At 39.6% G+C, this 17,465-nt stretch overlaps 1 protein-coding gene across 2 annotated transcripts in view; it reads right to left on the minus strand.

Annotated features, from left to right (window-relative positions):
- The window catches only part of SAMD9L (sterile alpha motif domain containing 9 like), a 19,495-nt gene extending 10,564 nt beyond the window's left edge, over window positions 1-8,931 (minus strand). The window contains exons 1-3 of one of the 2 annotated variants that reach the window (XM_023724630.1): window positions 8,572-8,931; window positions 5,342-5,439; window positions 4,309-4,495 (exon numbers count right to left, since the gene is read on the minus strand). The gene's annotated coding sequence lies outside the window, so the exon portion shown is untranslated. The remainder of the gene's footprint in view (window positions 1-4,308; window positions 4,496-5,341; window positions 5,440-8,571) is intronic. The other variant, XM_023724629.1, reaches the window with a different exon arrangement.
- Between the last annotated feature and the right edge of the window lie 8,534 nt (window positions 8,932-17,465).

A 17,465-nucleotide genomic window follows, 5' to 3' on the forward strand; every position in this document is an offset into this window, starting at 1 on the left:
TTGATAGGTATGAGTTTAGTGCTGTCATTTTGATGTCTTTTTTTTTTGTGTGTTGACAGTTTCTTTGTTCCACTTAATTTTCTGTGCTGAGTCATTTTTCTTTATGTATTTTCTTTTCATCTCTTTCATTGTTGTTGATTTTGTATTTGCTGAGTCTTTATATTTTTCTTGTTTTTTATTTCGACATGTAGGATTGTTAGTTTCCTTTGTGATTACCTTAATATTTACTCCTATTTTTCTAAGTTTATACCAGTCTTTTATTTCTTTATATCGCCTTGACTTCCTCTCCATATGAAAAAATCTATGTCTACGTTTTTTAGTTCCTCTTTTTTGTTTTAGTTGTCATCTTTTACATGTTGACTTCTCCGTTTCCCTACTTTCAGTGTTTTAGCTTTGATTTATTTTTGTGACTTTCCTATCTGGGTTGATTTCTGGTTACTCTGTCCTGTGTTCTAGTCTTCGGTTGTTATCTGATGTTATTGATTTTCTAACTGGAGGACTCCCTTTAGTGTTTCTTGTAATTTTGGTTCAGTTTTTGCAAATTCCTTAAACTTCTGTTTATCTGGAAATGCCCTAATTTCGCCATCATATTTGTGAGACAGTTTTGCTGGCAGTTTTTTTCCTTCAAGGCTTTATATATGTCATCCCATTGCCTTCTTGCCTGCACGCTTTCTGCTGAGTAGTCCGAGCTTATTCTTATTGACTCTCCTTGGTAGATGACTTTTTGTTTATCCCTAGCCACTCTTAAAATTCTCCCTTTATCTTTGGTTTTGTCAAGTTTGATTATAGTATGTCTTGGTGTCTTTTTTCTGGGATCTACCTCATGTGGGGTTCGATGAGCATCTTGGTTAGATATCTTCTCATCTTGCATGATATCAGGGAAGTTTTTTGCCAAAAAATCTTCAACAATTCTCTCTGTATTTTCTGTTATCCCCCCATTCTGGTAGTCCAATCACTTGTAGGTTATTCGTCTTGATAGAATCCCACATAATTCTTAGGGTTTCTTCATTTTTTAAATCCTTTTATCTGATTTTTCCTCAAATAAGTTGGTGTCAAGTGCTTTATCTTCAATCTCACTAATTCTGACTTCCATTGCTTCAATTCTGCTCCTATGACTTTCTATTGAGTTGTCTAATTCAGAAATTTTATTGTCAGTCTTCTGGATTTCTGATTGCTGTCTCTCTATGGATTCTTGCAGCTGTTAAATTTGTCATTATGCTCTTCCCTAATCTTCTTAAGTTCCTCTGTTGTTAGATCTGCTTTTTGCCTAATTTCCTTCCTGATATCTTGAAGAGTTCTGTATATTAATCTTTTATATTCCGCCTCCAGTAATTCCAAGAAATTTTCTTCCTCCAGAAAATTTCTAGATTCTTTATCTTGGGAGCTTGCTGAAGCCATCATGGTCTGCCTCTTTATGTGATTTGATATTGACTGTTGTCTCCGAGCCATCAATAATATATCCAGTTATTATATTTATTTATTTTATGTTTGCTTACTGTGTCCTAGCTTCTTGTTTTGTTTAGTTTTGATATGCCCAAATAGGCTGCTCACGTGAGCTAGCCTGATCACTGGTGCCCTTGATGCTTCAAAGTTCTGCCACCAGGTATCCAGACTTGCCACTAAGTATGTGAGCCCAGGAGTCTGCCTGCTCCTCCTGTATGGATTCAGATCAGGTGTCCAGGTAGTCAGCCACCAAATGTGTGGTGCAGGCTGTCACCTAGACAGGCATGGGTGATTGGTGTAGGCACAGGCAACCAGCTGCAGCAGGGGGACACATGCTGAGAAAGGCAGGGGGCAGACAGCCGCCCCCGAGTGTCTAGGGGGAAAATATGTCCCTGTTCCCTAGAGCACGTAGGTGGGTGGGTTTTGCAGCCAGACTATGAGCACCCAATGTTCTTGGCTGTAAGGACTGGGGGGCACCTCTTATTCTTGGGCCCCTGTCACAGGTGGCTAGGTGATGTGGTGGAGTCACCAGTCCTCAAGCCCCTGATGTGGGTATGTGAAGACCCTGCTTAATGGGCAGAGCAGTGTCAAATGTCACGAACCTGCCACTTCACAGCTGAATCAGTTGAAGTTTAGACTTCAAGTATATACCCTGTTCTGCTGTGGTAATGAGGGCCTATGCTATTGAAATGTGCCCACACAAGTCTATGCAGGGGGAAAGGCACTTAAAGTCCGTGAATCCCTTATGCCTGTGCCTAGGCAAAGGAGTTCAGCCTACCTTGATTTCCTGGCTTAGGAGAGCCAGCAGATTATTTTTTCCCCGTTTGTTAATTTGTTTCCTCTCCAAGGCCGGGAGAACGGGTAAGGGTGCAAAACAGGTCCTACTTCTGGCCCAGGGAACTCGGGACTTGGTGAAGCCATCCAGCACCCAGTGCAGAGCAGGGAGGTAAATGGGAGAGAGGTTTTTCCCTAAGGGGGGTGTTTTTGATCTGCGCAGTAGGCCAGATGCAAGTACTTATCTTTTGCCAATCTAGGGCTGCTTCTCACTAGTTCTGGATGGCTGAGTAGACTCTCTGTTGCTGGGTCTCTCCTGATGTGGAAATGCCTCACAAGTGTCGCTGCTTGCCTCATCACACACCCCGAGCTGAATCTGGGCTCAAGGGCTCTGGCTTCCACCAGGTCAGGTCTGGCAACTCCTTGCTGCTTCTGAACTATCTCTCCCTCCCCCTGCCACTCAGTCCAATTCCTCAATTTTGCCTTTGGTGTTCAGGGCATCTAGATTGTCATATATAATCAATTCACTTGTTTTTGGGGGTCTTTGTTGTAAGAGGGACCACTGGAACCATCTGACTACTCCGCCATCTTGGCCCCATCCTCCTCCATGTCCTCTTCCAAATCCAGCTTGAATTTCTGGAAGTTCCCTGTTGATGAACTGCTACAACTGCTTTTGAATGATCTTCAGCAAAATGGATATTATCTGATTTAATTCACATCCTTTAAGGACGCCTTTTTTTTTTAAATATTAAAAACTTATGCTTTTAACAAGAGTTACATAGTGTAAATAAAGGGGGGAGAAGTTGTGATAAGAAAAATTATGTTACAATTAAATTATATTTACTCTCAGCCAGCCTCAGATTTCCATTTATCTACCACCACCAGTTGCCATGGAGTTGACTCCAACTCACGACGACCCCATGTGTGTCAGAGTAGTATTTTGCTCCATAGAGTTTTCAATGGCTGATTTTTCAGAAGTGGATTACCAGGCCTGTCTTCTGAGACACCTCTGGGTAGACTTGAACCTCCAACCTTTCAGTTAGCAGCCAAGAGCATTAACCATTTGCATCACCCAGGGCCTCCTTTCCCATAGTATAGGGGAATAGAACCAGAATCAGTATTGTCTTGGTTGTTGTTGTTTGTATTTGTTCTGCTTCTTCAAAAGAAATGGACACAAAGCCTCTATATGTACAATGGGAAAGAGTTAGCTGCTCTGGTTGGAGCTGGGGAGGAAGCCTTTATCTTATCCCTTTTATTCTGTTCTGGGAAAATTTTGAACTCCAGAGATCTTCTTATTAGTGCTTAATTTCAAGATCCACCATCCTCTAAGGACTTTTATTTTTTCTCTTTAGGTGTGAGTAAGAAGGATCTAAAGATCAGAGCCAAAGGCAAGCACTGGTGCTCACCCCAGTCTTGGGGGCTTGGGCCTCCAGCAGCAGCCCAGGTATCCATACCTGGAGGGAAGATTACTGGTAATGCTGCTGGAGCCCAGCAGGCCTACACCCTTCTCTGATACTTCAAGGAACTGAAAACATCCACAAGCAAGTTTGTTTCATTTCCTGAAGTGCACTTTATGGACTTTCTCCCAGAGTCTCTGTATAAGCTAGTTGTGAAGGAGAGTCTCAAATAAAACAATGATTAAGCTTTGGTGGATTTTATCTTTAATTAAATGTAAACTTTGATATTAATTAAGTTATATAAGACAGAATTTTGCATAACTGCACATAGCTACAGTTTTCTATACAATTTGGTATGCTTGAATTCCTAATCTTCTGATCTACACTTTACCTAGGTCTTCTAGCCTCATTCCCTGAGTCTTCCACCTCCAGAAACACTCTGCCATCTCCCCATGCTTTCTGGAAGATTTCTTTTGCAAAGAATCCCACAGTCCACACAAGTTACATCTAGTGGTATGTATATGAAAGCAGCGATATTTCTGATTCCTTTTAGAATCGGTTCATAAAAAGTAGCTATGTACATTTGAAAGTATATTCATTTTCAAAGTTCCGTTTTAGTTTTTAAAATTAGTTTTTAAAGATAGCTTTTAAAGAAAGTTAATGAAAGTGAGGCCTTTAATGATTAGGAACTTACCAGTGCTTTTCTGAAAACCTCCACTTTTTATATTAGAAACTTGAAATAGGTCATTGTGAAGCTCTTTGACTTCAAACACTTAGCTTAGTTGCCTCTTCTTGAGAATTTGTGAGACTCACATCACTGAAAGTGGAACTGAGGAAGCAGAGATGTAGACAGAACTGTCCTGGTCCCTTTTCAGTTTTGCCTGAGGATATATTTGATGAGACTGTATTAGATCCAAAGAATGACATCACAGCAAATTAAAACAATATTGATTGAATTGTTGCTCAGTAACTGTTTATCAGACAGATTTCTCCCCTCACTTCCTCCTGTGAAAATTTTCAAACATGCAGAGAATTTGAAATACACCTACTCCTCACTTACCAACTATCTTGTTATCCAATTTCTCATTTACTACAATAGTAAAAATCTACTGTCCAACTATTTTGCACATTAATGATGTACATCTGGCAGTAATGAACATCAAGTTGTGAGGCTAGAGTAATGCTGGCTGTGATGGTTAAGGTTATGTGTCAACTTGGCTGGGCCGTGATTCTCGGTGATTTGGCAGTTATGGAATGATGTGATTTGGCAGTTATGGAAAGATGTAGTCATCCTTCATTTTGTGATCTGACGTGGTCATCCTTCATTTTTGCATAACACTGATTTTCGCATAATGACCTGGGCTTTCGAACCTAACCATGTCGATAAGTGAAGAATAGGTAACAGAGCAAGAAACAATCTCATGTATTTTACCTCTCTGTCTCTAATATATATACTTTCCATAAAATAATTAAACATTCAAAAATATGTTGCAGGCATAGTTTCTCTTCCCCTTCTCCCACATTCCACATTCAATGTTGAGCAAATCCTGTAGATCATGCTTTCAAAACATCTCCAGCATCTGACCACTTGTCACCCCTTTGCCATTACCACCTGGTGCAGGCCCCCATTTTCTCTCTCCCAGATTACAGCAATAGCCCCCTTACTGGTTTTCCTGTTACTGTCATTGACATCATTGAGGAATGCTCAAAAAAGCCACCAGACTGACCTTGTTAAAATATAGTTGGTACTTGCCCTGAGTCCAACCTTATGTATAACAGAAGGAAACATTGCTCAGTCATGTGCCATCTTCATGAAATGTGTCCACTGAAAATGCAAATAAGATCATGTTAATACTCTGTTCAAACCCACTAGTGTCTTCCCATCAGACTCAAAATGAAAGCCAAATTCATTATTGTGAACTACAAGGCCTGACATGTTCTGGCACCCTGTTACCCTCTGATATTACTATATCTTATTTTTATTTCTATCCCCAGATCAGGTTCTGCCCTCTGCTCCCTGACCTGCTCCTGCTTCCAGCCACTGCACTTACTGTGTCCTCTCCCTGGAATGCTCTTCCTTTGGATGCCTGCTGGCTCCCTCCCTCACTGCTTTCAGGTCTCTTATCAAATGCCAGCATTTCAGTGAAGCATTGCAGCATTAGCCAGCCTACTGAAAACTGATCCCATCTCCCAATGTTTCCTATCCCTCTTCAGTCTGATTTTTATCTACTTAGGACTTATCATAGTCCATCATTGCATATATTTTATCTATTTACCTTGTTTATTTTCTGTCCCACTCATTAGAAAGTAAGCTCCATGAGGATATGGATTTTGTACCTTTTGTTCAATATCTTACAGTGCCTAGCACATAGTAGCTTCTCAACAAATATCTGTTGAATGACATAAATGAAAGTATGCTTACTTTCTTTAGAATAGTTAAAAAATAATGAAGTTTTTAGGGTTTTAAAACTTGTGAGCGACCATCTAAGATACCCCACTTGTCCCACCCCATCTGGAGCAAGGGAGAATGAAGAAAATCAAAGACACAAGGGAAAGATTAGTTCAAAGGACTATCGGACCACAACTACCACGGCCTCCACCAGACTGAGTCCAGCACAACTAGATGGTGTCCAACTACCACCACCGACTGCTCTGACAAGGATCACAATAGAGGGTCTTGGACAGAGCTGGAGATAAATGTAGAACAAAATTCTAACTCACAAAAAAAGACCAGACTTACTGGCCCGAAAGAGACTGGAGAAACCTTGAGCGTACAGCCCCCGGACACCCTTGTAACTCAGTACTAAAATCACTCCTGAGGTTTACCCTTCAGCCAAAGGTTAGACACGCACATAAAACCAAATGAGACTAAGTGGGCACACCGACCCAGGGGCAAGGACGAGAAGGTACAAGGGGACAGGAAAGCTGATAATGGGGAATCCAAGGTCAAAAAGGGGAAAATGTTGACACATCGTTGGATTGGCAACCAATGTCACAAAGCAATATGTGTATTAATTGTTTAATGAGAAACTACTTTGCTCTGTAAACCTTCATCTAAAGCACAATTAAAAAGAAAAAAAAAGAATTTTTGAAAACCTTGAATTAGCAATGTATATGGACGATTTTACAAGACCTGAATCCCCAAACAGAAATCTGGGGAGATTGCTTTATCATGTTACCCATTAGATTAGAATTAATTCCAGCATCTATCATCTGGTCACAAAGATGATAAAGAAGTTGTATTAAAAGAAAATTAATAAATATATTTTCTCCTGCAGTCCTTCTGTGTACCCCAGTTTCATAACATTCCCTTATCCACTTTCTACTGTATCACTCACAATCCCCAAATGAGACCATTTTGTCCCACAGGGTTTTCCCCAGAGGAGATCTCTTTCCACTCAGGCCCTCAATATCAGAGCCTCAGCACCTGTGTTGTTTTCACCTGCTCGCTCAGCTGTGAGTTGCTGATCTCCTGATGAGGGCTCATGACTTTGCACAGACGTATCCTGTTCAGGTCTTTTCTTGGTCAGAGTCCTCTCTCAGTCCTTTAACCTACCTACCCTTTCTGTGGACATCCTAATGATTAAGAGGACAGACTCAAGATTTTCTCGTGTCAGCCCGTGATTACAATTCCAATCCAGTCCAACATTCTAGAAATGAAGCAGCACATCAGGAATGTCTCTCTGCAGTCCATCCCCTCTTTTTACACTTCACTGGCCTCTACCCAGCCAGCGACCAACTGTGGGTCTTCATCCAGAGTACGGGATGCTGCAAAGAAACATGTCTCTGTGCTGCCTAACACGTGACAGTGTTCTCTCACTTCTTCTTGTTCAGATTCTAGCAATAGATACCAGAAATACTCTTCTCAAATAGGGTTACTGCCATTTATTCCCCAAATCTGGAGTCGTCTAATTAAATGGATCAATCAATACCTTATCTCAGTATAATTATTAAACTCTTCAATAATACCTTTGGACCTTTTATAATGTCAAAAATTTCTTAACACGCCCTCCCCATGATGGCAGTTGTGATCATATAATGATTTGAACCTCAAAATAGTTTGTGCTTTATCACTTTTAAGAGCATCAGCACATATATTGTTGGAGCTAAGTAAAAATAGAAATTACCATGATCGGTGGACAAATGTTGAGATGCTTGACATAACTCTTTGGCTTCCCAGGGCCTCTCAGCTGCTTGAACACAAACCTTGTTCTAATTAATAAAATTAATTATGACAAAGGAGCTGCACAATGTCATTCTTAAGAGACTACTCAGGTTTTCTCTGTTTGGGTGTTGAGCAAGAAGAACCAAATCAGCAGAGCTACCCCCACCTCAGGAGGGTCCTCAGCAGCACCCCAGGTATCCATGCCCTAAGGAGTTGTTCTGCTCTGCAGGAGTCTTAGAGCTGATAATGGGGGAAAGACGTTTCATTTCCTGGCTGAACCCAGCAGGGCTACACCCTTCTCTGAAGACGTGAAACTGAAACTACACATAAGCAAGTTAGTTTCGTTTTCCTGATGAACGCTGAATTCTTTAAACCAAATTGCTGTATAAGATGGTTGCAAAGAAAAGGCTTAAAGAGAAGAATAGTTAACTGCTGGAGGGTGTCTTTGATTAAATGTAAAGCTTTTAATATCATCTGAAGATATGGAAGACAGAACTTTGCAGATTTGCACATGACCACACAGGTTCCTTTACAATATTTTATTCTTAAATTCCTGAACTTCTATGCATAGTTTATCCTCTTTCCCACCCACAGACATATTCTCATCGCCTTTATTACGTTCAGCAGAGCATTTCCTCTTAGAAGAGCACTTAAAACAAAGTCAGTATCAGTTAAATATATCGATATGTATTTATATATGTTTATATAAAAAGTGCAGCTGGAGTTTTTAAAGATAGCTGTCCTCCCTCAGGCATGAAAAACAAAGACAGGTTTAATAATTCAGTAACTTACCAGAATTTTTCTGCAAACTTCCTCTTTTTATATCAGAAACTTGAAAGAGGCCATTTAAATCCTTGCTTTCTTATTCCTCTGCTGTTGGCTACCAGACAGATGATTGTAAAGACCCCTTTTAACAAATGAAGTCATCGAATTGTGAAGACTTTGGTCTGTGATTTTTCGATGCTCTGGCTCTTGCTGAGGGTGTGTGAGACAGCCGTGTCTGAGATGAGGAAGTGGAAATGCTGGGTGTTTCACTTTTGCTTGAGAGCGTATTTAGTTGGATTTGAGAAGATGCAAAATGTTAAAAATTAACATCATAGAAAATAATCAGTAAATTTGAACCACTCCTTTAGATCCTGTTCACCAAACAGATTTTTAAGTCTTAAGAATTAAGAAATCAAGAAAAACAAACAAAAAACACCTATAGGAAAAAAGGAGAGTAGGAATACTGAGGAGAACATTCAAGGCTCAGTATGATCTGAGTGCCCCTAAATTTTTCTACTTTCTGAAGCCACGGGTTATTTCGTTGTTGTTTGAAAATTAAAACTTTTTTTTCATTATGAATATAATAGAAGTTCATTTTCAAAACAGAGAAACTTCCTGATTTTGATGATTGTATTGTGGTTATGTGAAGATGGCGCAGGATAGGGCAGTGTTTCCTTCTGTTGTACACAGGGTCACTATGAGTCGGAACCAATTCATCGGCACCTAACGAAAACAACATTGTGGTTATGTTGGAGAATGTCCTTGTTTGTTGGAATATACTCTAAAGTTTTTAGGAGGGTGATGGGGCATATTACTCTCAAATTGTTCATTTAAAAAGCCTTTTGTTCTTCACCCCTTTGGGAGCAAGGAAGAATGAAGAAAACAAGATACAAAGAAAAGATTAGTCCAAAGGACTAACGGACCACAACTACTACGGCCTCCACCAGACTGAGTCCAGCACAACTAGATGATGCCCGGCTTCCACCACTGACTGCTCTGACCGGGATCACAACAGAGGATCCCGGACAGAGCTGGAGAAAAATGTAGAACAAAATTCTAACTCACAAAAAAAGACCAGAATTACTGGCCTGACAGAGACTGGAGAAACCCTGAGAGTATGGCCCCCAGACACCCTTTTAACTCAGTAATAAAATCACTCCTGAGGTTCACCCTTCAGCCAAAGATTAGACAGCCCCTTAAAACAAAACGAGACTAATGGGGCACAACAGTCCAGGGACAAGGACTAGAAGGCAGGAGGGGACAGGAAAGCTGGTAATAGGGAACCCAAGGTTGAGAAGGGACAGTGTTGACATGTTTGGGGTTGTTAATCATTGTCATAAAACAACATGTGTACTAACTGTTTAATGAGAAACTATTTGTTCTGTAAACCTTCATCTAAAGTACAATTTAAAAAAAAAGATAAATGTAAAATATATATATATATAACACCTCAACCAAATAATAGAATACCATACAGCCATTACTAATAATAATTTGATTTATGTTTATTGATATGGAAAGATCTTCACAATCCATTGTTAAGTGAGAACAGCAGATAATAAAACAGTTTATATTGTAAAAAAAAAGAAGTTTTTTGTCTTTGTACTTCCTAATTTTCTGTAAGTTTGTGGTTATTAAACAAAAAGTAATCATATAATGAATATTTATAAAATAACACTGCTGCCCTCAATAAAAAAAGAAGTAATCTTCTGCAGTCCATTCCCACCTTCATTCTCGAGACTTTATTCCTATTTAAATAGCGTCTTTCCAATCGGTATAAAAATGTTTAGATTGCCTTGATTTTCATTGGCGATTTTACCACTTATGCATGTATCCATGAACTAATAATGCTCAGTTTTGTCTACTGGAACTGGACTGTAAGTGTTCATGCACTCAGCATTGTTTCTGTGATTCATCCATGTTGATATGAATAATTGTTAACTTTTCATTGCTATTTGATATTCCATTGTATGAATATGCCACATTCTACTTATCTGTTTTTCTGTTGATGAATATTTTTGGTTGCATAATACAGTTCTAAACATTCTTGTCCATGTCTTCTGATGCACAAGTTATTCTAGAGAATATTCTTCTGAATATTCTAAAAAAGTTATTCTGGAGAATATTGTCAGGAGGGGAATTGCTGGGTTGTAGAGTATGCACATGTTCAGTGTTACTAAATAATATTTAAAGTATTTTCCAAAGTAGTTAGACAGGTATACACTCCCATTAGCACTGGATTAGCTTTCTCCCTGGAGTCCCTGGGTGGCTCAAATGGTTAAACACTCAGCTACTAACTGAAAGTTTGGCAGTTTGAACCCACCAAGAGTTGCTTCAGAAGAAAGGCCTGGCTATTTGCTTCCAAAAGGTCACAGCTATGAAAAACTTGTGGAGTGCAGTGCAGTTCTACTCTGAAACACATGGGGTCGCTGTGAGTTGGAATCAACTTGATGGCAATAGGAAAAAAAAAAAAGAGTTCTCCTTACTGTATGTCCTTGCCAACTCTTGGAATTATAAGGCTTTCTAATTTTTGTTGTTCAAGTGGGTGTGAAATTGTATCTTGTGGTTTTAATTTGCATTTCTCTCGTTACTAATGAGGTTGAACATCTTTTAATATGTTTAAGGCTATTTATGCTTCCCCGTTAATGAAATTTCTGGTCATTTCTTTTGCACACTTTTCTATCAGATTGTTTTAGGATGTTTTAATACACTCTCTCTGTGATGCAAATATCTCCTAGATTCTAGCTTGTCTTCACTTACTTCTTGATGATAAACCGGAGTTCTTAATTTCAATGTGGTTGTATTTATGAACTTTTCCTCTGTGGTTTCTGCTATTTGTGTATTATTTAAGATATCTCTCCTCACTTTGAGGTCATAAGTTATTCTTCTATATTGTTTACTGAAACTTTTTAATTTTGTCTCACACTTGGAATTGATTTTGTGTAGGATATGAGAGAGGGGGCCAGATTTCATTTATTCCTACTTAGCTGACTAATTTTCCCAGCACCATATCTTCAAAAATCCATTCTTTTCCTACAGTGTAGTATCACTGCAGCTATTTCAAGTATCAAAATATGCATGAGTGTATTCCTGGGCTCCATTGTCTGTTTGGGATATTTGGATATCCCTTCATGAAAACCATACTGTCTTAATTACAATAGCTTTATAATAAATCTTGGTATCAGGTGAGGACATAAACATAGACTCTGCATACACACATAAACAGATAAGCTGGTATATGCATTAAAACCTTGTTGAAAATTAGCAAGTAACTACTAATATGGTTTCAGCTGAGAAAGGAATTGGGACTTAAGGATAAGGACAGAGATTTGCCTTTTTTTCTCCTAATGTTTTTCCTTGTTGTAAAAAAATATACGTAACACAACATTTGTCAATTCAACATTTGTCACTTGTACAATTCAATGAAACCAGTTACATCAATCATGTTGTGTAATCATCAGCAACATTCATTGTCATATTTGCCATTGAGGGATTTACTTCTAATTTTATTTCTTTCTCTTCTTTCTGATTTTTCTATGTCAATGCATTCCTTTTATTTATATATGAAAATCTGGACTTGTTAGAATGTATGATGTAGGTGTGAGTGAGAAGGTAGTGTCTGGGATCATTCCTAAACTTTCTAATTTAAGAGACAGGTTGAATGGTGGTCCAACAAATCAAGGAAGGGAATAGAGGGGAGAAGAATGTTTGGAGAAGTCAAGATGAAGAGTTAAGTTTTTAGGCTGTTTTAAGCCTGCATCAATTAAATTTGTTGCACCCTTTAATTTACCCATTTAGTTGAAAAATTAACACAATTTGCTACTTTTATATATCATGCTTCTTAGTGAAAAATATATCCTTGAGCTCATCTCTTCACAGTATAGTTCAAGAGAGAGAAATTTAGGAATTATTTGCTTTGTGACTTAAAGTATTAAAATTTAATACTAATGATAGTGTATATTAATGCTGTTGTATCAGATAGAGTATTAGTTTGTTTGCTCTGTAACCCAAAGTAATAATGGCTTAATAAGAATGAAAGTTAATACTTATTTCATGTAAAAGTCTAGGTAGCTAGACTAAGGCTGGTATAGAAACTCCACAACCATCAGGCTCCAAGCTTCTTCTATCTTCTTACTCTGCCATCCCCAACACATGGCTTCCAGTTTGTAGTCCAAGATGGCTGCTGTCATGGATTAAACTGTGTCCCCCAAAAATGTCTGTCAACTTGGCTAGCTCATGATTCCCAGTATTGTATGATTGTCTACCATTTTGTCATCTGTGATTTCCCTATGTGTTATAAATCCTATCACTATGATGTAATAAAATGGATTAGTGGCAGTTATATTGATGAGGTCTGAAAGATTAGATAGTGTCTTAATCCAATCTCTTTTGATATATAAAAGAGATATAAAAGAGAGAAGCAAGCATACCATCAAGAAAGCAGCGCTGGGAGCAGAACATGTCCCTTGGACCTGAGGTTCCCGCACTGAGGTGCTCCCAGACCAAGGGAAGATTGATGACAAGGACCTTCCTCCAGAGCCGACAGAGAGAGAAAGCCTTCCCGTGGAGCCGGCACCTTGAATTCGGACTTATAGCCTACTAGACTGTGAGAGAATAAACTTCTCTTTGTTAAAACCATCCACTTGTGGTATTTCTGTTATAGCAGCACTAGATAACCAAAACAGCTGCCCTAGGTACTGCCATAAGTTCTGCGTTACAGCTAGGCATGTGGGAGAGGGAAGTGGTGGGCACTCCTTTACTTTGAGAGCACAATACAGAAGCCCAAAAACAATGTCATACCTAACAGTTTAGCTAAATGTTCTATCACTATGTAACAAGGAAGAACAGATATTGGGAAAAAATTAGCCATCTTTCCACAGATGTGTATTTACAATTCTATGATTCCTAAAAAAATATATTACCTTATGTGAACTTGGAATATTTGAAAATTAACCCCTGTATATTTAAAAATTGTCAGGTCCAGTACACTTTTCTGGCAAAGTAAAAAAGAGGGACGATGAAAGGAAAGAACATGACATAAAAGAAGTTGAGGTTTTTACAATGTAGCATTTTAAAACATGGGAAGATGTAGGAGAATAAATGCCGTGAAGAGGAAAGACTTGACAGAATGTCTCTAAATTTGACATTATCATGGGCTAAACAAAGACCAAATAATACAATGTGCTGTGGAATTTAAAATATATACAATCAGCTAGCTGAATTAACAAAATTATGTATTGCCGACAGCATTTCTGGAGCCCTGGTGGCATTGTGGTTAAGAACTCAGCTGCTAACCAAAAGTGTCGGCAGTTCAAATCCACTAGCCGCTCCTTGGAAACCCTAAGGGGGAATTCTACTTTGTCCTATAGGGTCACTATAAATAGGAATCGACTTAATGGCAATGGGTTTGAGTTTTCGTTAGAGCTTTTCTAGTGCAAGCATTCAATTTATTGTCTTACATATTCTTGGCCTACCTTTTATCATAGCTATTGCTGTGGCAACAACTTTTGTGCAGATGTGAATGACAGTTCCTTACCTCAGAGTATCGCATACCTCTCACTTTCTCCTCCAGGGCTTCTCTGACTCTGGGTCCATAAGGTGACGCCTGCTGGAATCCTGCTGCACTTGTGCATGAACAACTGAGGAAATGTGTGGCACTTAAAAATCTGCAGGGGAATGGCTCTAAAATAAATAAATAAGTTCTATTACTTTAAAAAAGAAGTCACAAGAAAAAAAAACATAGGGAGAACTGTTGATTAACAGAGGACAGGAGCTGGTGGAAAAACATTCTTCATTTCCATCCCTCAGAACAATTCTTAGGTGCATTCTATTCAATTCCTCAGCAGGCCCTGGCAAGAATGAGCCCCCCCACCCCCACCCATTGCTCCAGTGAGGACCAATGTAATAATACATTATTATATTGGTCTTCCATCATTTCCTGTTTTACTCTCTGCAGTGCCCAACTCCTATTCCTTGGGCTCATATCCAAAATAAACTACCTTTACACAAGCTTTTGTCTTACGTTCTGTTTTCTGGAGGAGGAGGTGAGGGAGAAACTGAGGCTAATCCACTTGGTACCAGAAAACAGACCCTCAGTACGAGGATTCTGGAACTGGTCAGGCAGTAGCAAGGACTCTATTGCTGGTGGTAAGTTTGGTTATCATAACCCCTGATGGGTAGTAGCATCCAATTATTAAGATCCTCATCAGTGATAGATTGGGATAGAAAAAGGAGAAGAACTGGTTTATGCTGTTGTTTTGGCGCTTGGATGGTGTGGGGGAAATGGTATAAGGATTAGTAAGTAGACTGGATTATAGAAGCATTGAAAAAAAAAGATAGCTTCATATTAGCCAACTATAAACTCAAGGTAGACTGTGAAATCAAAAGGCCTACATGGCAGTATTTTAAGAAATCTTTATCTTCTAAAGCTTCAGGGCAAAACTGTACTGAAAATCAGGTCCAGTATTTTTAAGGGTAGAAGGGTTAAATGCACCACCTCTAAAAGTGTTCTATACCAGTCAGAGTCCTGGTATCTGGGATAGAGATATTTGGGTGAAGGAGTCTGAGAATCTTGAATACTTGTATTCCTCTCAACCCTGTGGGCTGACAGAATCAGCTCCTCTCCTTTTTCTAGAGGATAGCGGCGTCTCCTTTGCTGAGAGATCCAGGAGAAATTTTACCTGGAGCAAGATGATAGTTGTTCTTTGTGAGATATGCTCTTATATCCTATCATTGCCTTAGACTAATAACTAGGGCTAGGCCTCAGTACAGAGTGAGCTGGAAAATATAGCCTGCAAGTACGTATTCAAAGAAGTGCAAGACTTGTCTTTTATACCACCAGGAACCAGGATAACACATGTGGGAGTAGATCTTAAGGGCATTGGATTGGGGTGTTGCATTGGTTGAAAGCTAATCAGTTGAAAGACAGTTTCCTTGGGAATGTGCCCACATCCGATATATATGGATGTTCTGGTAAAGCTCTCTCTGGATCCTGCATCTGACTTGTCATCCTCTGACTTCTGACCTCTGGTTCTTGGGACATGAGCCAGCAGCCTGTCGCCTGACCTGCAGACCTTGAGATTCACCAACCTCCACAACCCTGTGAGCCAGCGCCCTCTGCCTGACCTGACAATTTTTGGTTCGTTGGCCCTTGCAACCGTGTGAGTCAAGAGAAGCATCCTGCCTTATGCCTGACACACGGCACGCCAATTTGGTACTTGCCAGCCTCCACAACTGCTTAAGCCATTTCCCTGAGATAAATCTCTCTATATATGTTTATATATATATACTCTTCACTGGTTTTGCTCCTCTAGAGAACCCAGCCTAAGACATTTGGTACCGGGAGTGGTTCTAGAGAGACAAAATCATAAGGATGAGTTTTCTGAATTGTTTTTCAAGTCTGGCTAGTCTTAAAGGCACTGACGACTCTACCTCCAGTAATAAAGAGGGCACTACTAATTCATGGTGTGAGGTGACAATAGAAATATGCAAAATATCACCATCAATGGATCAAATATTTGTAAGAAACAAGGCTCTGGGTGATTGCATATTTGATACATTTCCATAATTTTGTCAGGATGAGAAGTATGGGGGGCTGGTTGGTTGGTCCTGCTTTTGTTCAATAAAGTAGTGAAAGAAAGAGATGAGCTCAGGGCTTCAGAGTCACAGCTCAAGCACTGTATAAAAGACCTGAAAACTGCCTCTTCTGCCCTGAAAGGAAGCCCCATTTCTTATAGTAACAGAGCTGATATTGCTGAAAACCCAACACAGAGTCTTATTGTAAGAGTGGCTGAATTACAATACTAACTGAATTCCCAACCTCAAGTGATGTTTGGAGTTAAAGTGAGGGCATTGATTGGGAAGAAATAGAATCTTAAAACTTGAGATAATCAGGAAACTAGGGACATCGAGGCCCTAAATTTCATTGAATTACTCCTGCCAACGGAACCAGCCTTCTTACTCCTATCTGATGAGATTAACCCACCTGTGTCTGAAGAGCCTTTGCATGATATATTGCCTGGGATGCATCTGGGGCATTGCCTGGTGCACCATCTGATGCAGATGCTTTACAAAACATTTGCTAAATGTCCCCAGGACCCACCCCCATCACCCATTTTTCCTTCTAGACCTATAAGTAGACTTAAGTCCTAGTGAGCTCCAAGTGGTGAAGTACCAAGTGTGATCCATGAGGAGGTATGCTACACTCCAAAAGAACTGCTTTATTTTTCTAATACAGATTTATCAAGTTGGATCTACAGGTCCACCCATGGAGTGCCCAGAGGACACACCTTTCACCACAAAGGTGAGGACCAAATTTGTGAAGGGAGCCCCAATATCTTTGAAAACTGCTGTGATTCTTATTTTATGTAAGTCAGATTTGACAATGGGAACTTCCCTTACTGAATTAAGACACTAACTGATTGGACCCCGTAGTGGTAGGGGTCAAATAGTGGCACTTAGTTGCCAAAGACAAGATGGGCATGGTTACCGTAATGGAAAGCAGAGTCAAAGCAGTAAGTAGAATAGTCTGACTCTTATGGATTTATGGTGTTGGCTACTTAGTCATGGTATCCCTAGGAATAAAATAGATGGGAAATATACTAAATATTTACTTAATCTGTACAAGCAGAAGAATTCTAGGTAGTGAATGGCTGTCTAACTCAAATCACCAGAATAGAGTCATGGCCCCTCAATCAATTCCTGGATTTGAGCCAGTTTACAGACCAACAACCCTAAGAATGAAGACAAGGTTGGGTCCCCATGAGGAAGGACCTCACTACACTGCCAAAAACTTAAGCTGTTTCTCCCAGCATTCACCAAAGGGATCTACAGCATTTTGGGAGAGTGACCGTTCTCTGGGGAAAAGGAAATAATCAGACTTTTCAGGGAGTCCTGGACACTGTCTCTGAACTGACACTAAT

This window comes from Trichechus manatus, unplaced genomic scaffold, assembly GCF_000243295.1.
Source record: "Trichechus manatus latirostris isolate Lorelei unplaced genomic scaffold, TriManLat1.0 scaffold00253, whole genome shotgun sequence".
Taxonomy (NCBI): domain Eukaryota; kingdom Metazoa; phylum Chordata; class Mammalia; order Sirenia; family Trichechidae; genus Trichechus; species Trichechus manatus.